We start from the raw sequence: 5,000 nt of genomic DNA, 5'->3' as shown, positions 1-5,000 counted from the left end.
TAAGTGATTCGGATAATGATTAGTAGCCAGACGTGAATTATAGCCCGTACGTGGCGCCGGAAAATTCTTAACATGCGAGTGCTTTGGCGGAGAGGCATTTCGCTTTGTAAACAGCTGTGGTTCGATGACAAGAAAAAGACGGGAGATTTGGTAGCAGTGTGAGAGGAAATAGAAGGAGAATATGGTGAAAAGGAAGAAGGAAGAGAAGAGAGAGAGAGAGAGAGAGAGAGAGAGAGAGAGAGAGAGAGAGAGAGAGAGAGAGAGAGAGAGAGAGAGAGAGAGAGAGAGAGAGAGAGGAGAGGAGAGAGAGGAGAGAGAGAGAGAGAGAGAGAGAGAGAGAGAGAGAGAGAGAGAGAGAGAGAGAGAGAGAGAGAGAGAGAGAGAGAGAGAGAGAGAGAGAGAGAGAGAGAGAGAGAGAGAGAGAGAGACAGACAGAGAGAGTCGGGAATACGAGGGGAACAATGATGAAAAGGATAATAACTATAAAGAAGGTAATGATAATAATAATATGATAATAGTATAATAGTAGTGATGTTCATCTAATAATATTAGGAATAGCATTGATTATAACAACAATGATAATGATCATGATAATCATGATACTGAAAACAATAATAAAAATGACGATAATAATGATAATTGTAGTAGTAGTAATGATGATAATGATGATGATGATGATAATGATATCAAGGTAATACCGATGATGATAATACTGCTATTGCTACTATTAATAATGATACTAAGAAAAACAATAATGATGACAACAATAATAATGATAAGAAATAATGATGATGAATTTGCAGATGGTATGTTGAAAAGGGATGGTGATGATAATTGCAAGAATTATGATGAGGATGATGGTAATGATGATGGTGGTGATGACGGTGATGGTGGTGATGGTGGTGATGGTGGTGATGATGATGATGATGATGATGATGATGATAATGATGATGGTGGTGATGATGATGATAATGGTGATGATGGTGGTGGTGGTGATAGTGATGATAACATCATTGCTTCTCTATCATGGTTGGCTAAATGGGTTGTTAATATTATCTTTGTGGGCTTTTCTCTATCTCTTAACAGTCTGGGATAATAATATTGATAATGATGATAATAATAGTAATGTTGATAATAGTGATAATAATAATGGTGGTAATGACATCAATAGTAATGATGATGATAGATAGATGAAGGATAGATAGGCGTAATAGTCATGATGATAATAATGATAATATAAATTATAATGGAATACTAATGATAATGATAGTAATGAAAACAATGATAGTGGCAGTAATAATGATAATGATGATAACAATAATAATAATAATACCGACAACAACAACAATGAAGATAATAATAAGAGTAATAATAATGATAGTCATAATGATAATAATAATAATAATAATAATAATAATAAAATAATAATAATGATAATAATGATAGTCATAATGATAATGATAATAATGATAATAAATAATACAATATAATAATAATAACAATCAATAATAATAACAATATAAAATTAACAATAATAATAAAACAACAATAATAATATTATCATTATTATTAACAGTAATAATAATAATAACAATAATAATAACAACAATAATAATAATGATAGTAATCATTAAAATGATTATAACAATAATGATAATAATCATAATGATGATAACGGAAACAATAATAGTAATAATAATGATCATGAGATTAACGATAACAATAAAACTGATGATGATAACAAGAAACTGGTAATAATAATGATGATGATAATAATCAGACGACAAAAAAAAAAAAATTTTTAATCATCCACCAGCAACACCTTTTACGTGTTAAAAACAAAAGAATCGCGATGTGGTCGGTGCGTCACTCACAAAACTACCGAAACACTGAACAAAAACAGATGATGATAATGGTTAGAAGAAGAGGGAAAAAAATGATAAAGGGTTTACAAAAAAAAAAAAAATGCTAAGATGATGTAAAATAGAATTAAAAGACAAGGAAGGGGGAAAAAATACATATATTGTAGGGTGCGCGGAGCTAGGCGGTCATAACCCATAACGCGGCAAAGTCATTTGAATTATGTACGGGCCAGTGGGGTGAGGGAGGAGAGGGGAGGTGGGAGAGGGAGAGGGAGAGGGAGAGGGAGAGGGAGAGGGAGAAGGAAAGAAGGGGAGGAAGGGGATGGAGGGAAGGGGTGGGGAGGGAGGGGAGAAGGAGAAGGGAGAGGAAGAGGGGAAAGAGAGAGAGAGAGGAGAAATGAGAGAGGAGAAGGAGAGGGAGAGGGAGAGGGAGAGGGGGAGGGGGAGGGAGAGGAAGAGGAAGAGAGAGAAAGAGAGGGAGAGGGAGAGGGAGAGGAGAGGGAGAGGAAGAGGGAGAGAGAGAGAGAGAGAGAGAGAGAGAGAGAGAGAGAGAGAGAGAGAGAGAGAGAGGAAGGGGGTAATAAGTGATGAAGGGGAAGTGTGAATTAAGATCCCAAATATATTAAGAAGAGAGAAAAACAGAAAAAGAACATGAGAAATTATAGACTATTGTCTTAAAATGTAGAAAAGACATAAGTAAAAAAGAATAAGAAAAGAGTGACATATAAAGCAAAAGGAAGAAAAAAAAACGAAAACTACGAAAAAAGAATGACACAGAAGAAGGAGAGAGAAAAGAAAAGAAAAGAAAAGAAAAGAAAAGAAAAGAAAAAAAAAAATCGTGTTTTAACTGTGTTCGATTCCCTGCAAACAATTTTGCCCCTTTGCCCATTCAACCAAAAGATTCGCCGAAGTTCATCTAATGACCTTGTTTACCGACACGCACCTTGGCTTAATTGGCAACTTGGTAATTAATCAACACTGGCTTTTCATCGAGGCAAGATAACAACATTGCTCTCTGTACCAAGCCAAGGTCAGAAGGCACGAAACGAACTCTTGGTTGCTATGGTGAAGCGGTCAATGATGGTGATTATGATTGTGATGTTATTAATGACAGTGTTGGTAGTAATGATAATGATGATGACAGTATCAATAATAATGATGATAATAATGATAATGATAATACTTATAATAGTAATAATGACAATAATAAGTAATGATAATGATATGCATAACAATAACTAGGGTGATAATAATAATAATAATCATAATTTTTGATAATGATAAAAATCATGATTACTACTAATAATAAAAATCATAGCAATAAAAATAATGATAATAATAATGACATCAACACCAATAACAATAATAATAATGATAATATTAACAAAAGCAACATTGATTATAATAATAATAATAATAATAATAATAACAAAAACAATGATAATGATAACAAGAATGATAGTGGTAATGATAGTTATAATATTAATAATCGAATGAATAATTAATATTGAAAATAATAACAACAATGTTAAGCATCATCATCATCATTATGATGATGATGATGATAATGATAATAATGACAATAATAATAATAATAATGATAATAATAATAATAATAATAATAATAATAATAATAATAATAATAACAATGATAATAATGATAATAATAATAATAATAATGGTGATGATAATAATAATAATATTGATAATAATAACAACAGTCATAACGATGATAACAAAAATACTATTACTATTAATGATAATAATAATAAGCAATATTAATGATAAAGATGATGATGATGATGATGATGATGATGATGATGATGATGATGATGATGATGATGATGATGATGATGATGATGATGATGATGATGATGATGATAATGGTAATAATAGTAATAATAGTAATAATAATAATAATAATAATAATAATGATAATGATAATAATAATAAAAATAATACCAATAATAGTAATAATATCAATAATAAGAATAATATCAACAACAACAATATTGATAACTATAATAATGATAATAATAAAAATAATATAACAACAATGATAATAACAACAACAATAACGACGACCACAGCAATCAAGTTCACGACAATAATCACGACACAGATGCCCATAAATTCGACCAACAGTGCACTTGGCTAGCGATTCCCTCTCCTGACGCGGCTGCCCTGGCTGGCTGGCGTTCTCAGATGGCGTACTCACATGCCCTCAGGTCCACCGCCAGTGCCTTATCACCTGCACCGAAGGGCCATAGGCAACCCACACATAAATTTTCCATCGCGGCGCGTCAGTCATTCTTTTTTTTTTCATATTTCTGCTAACAAGCGTCAGGCTAATTGATCATTTTGAAAGTAAATGAATATTTCATGAATGATTGCACAGCTTCCTTCGTCTGGCAGGGAGGATGATTGTGAAAAGGATAACGACGATAAAAAATAATGATAATGATAAGTACAGCTATCAATAATGGAGTTATTTTCATAAAAAACGAAAATAATAACGTTGATAATACCACCTATTAAATGATAATGATAATGGAACAGATGTATCTTTTTTTTATTAAGATTTCGTACATGATTGAAGATAATTTCAATAAGAAAAACTATCCAATTCGATACAAATAAAGAATTCGAAGAAGAAAAAACAAAAGGCGATCGTCACCAGGGCAGCACGTAAGGGAAAAAGCCAGTGTATTTATTCTTCTTTGACGCGACAACTTTCATCTCAGCCGTTTTATTTGTCTTTAATCACCTCGGAAACGGCTGGAGTAAATTGCTCATCTTCAGGATCAGGAGCAATGGTGTCCAAAGTCGAGTCTGCTTTTGTTTTCAGCATTTGTTCGTTTTATAAAGAGAGATCACGGCGGGGACGGTGGTGAGGAGAACAGAGGCAATGTTTATACTCGACGCCCTTCGGCTTTCTACAAGGAATGAATTTTGCTCGATATAATATGTAATAGATATATACAGTATATATATATATATATATATATATATATATATATATATATATATATATATATACACACATTTTATATATATATATAGCTTTATATATATATATTCATATATATATATATATATATATATATATATATATATATATATTAATATATATGTATA

The sequence above is a fragment of the Penaeus monodon genome, chromosome 26, assembly GCF_015228065.2.
Source record: "Penaeus monodon isolate SGIC_2016 chromosome 26, NSTDA_Pmon_1, whole genome shotgun sequence".
Lineage (NCBI taxonomy): Eukaryota > Metazoa > Arthropoda > Malacostraca > Decapoda > Penaeidae > Penaeus > Penaeus monodon.
This window is presented reverse-complemented; position numbering follows the sequence as displayed.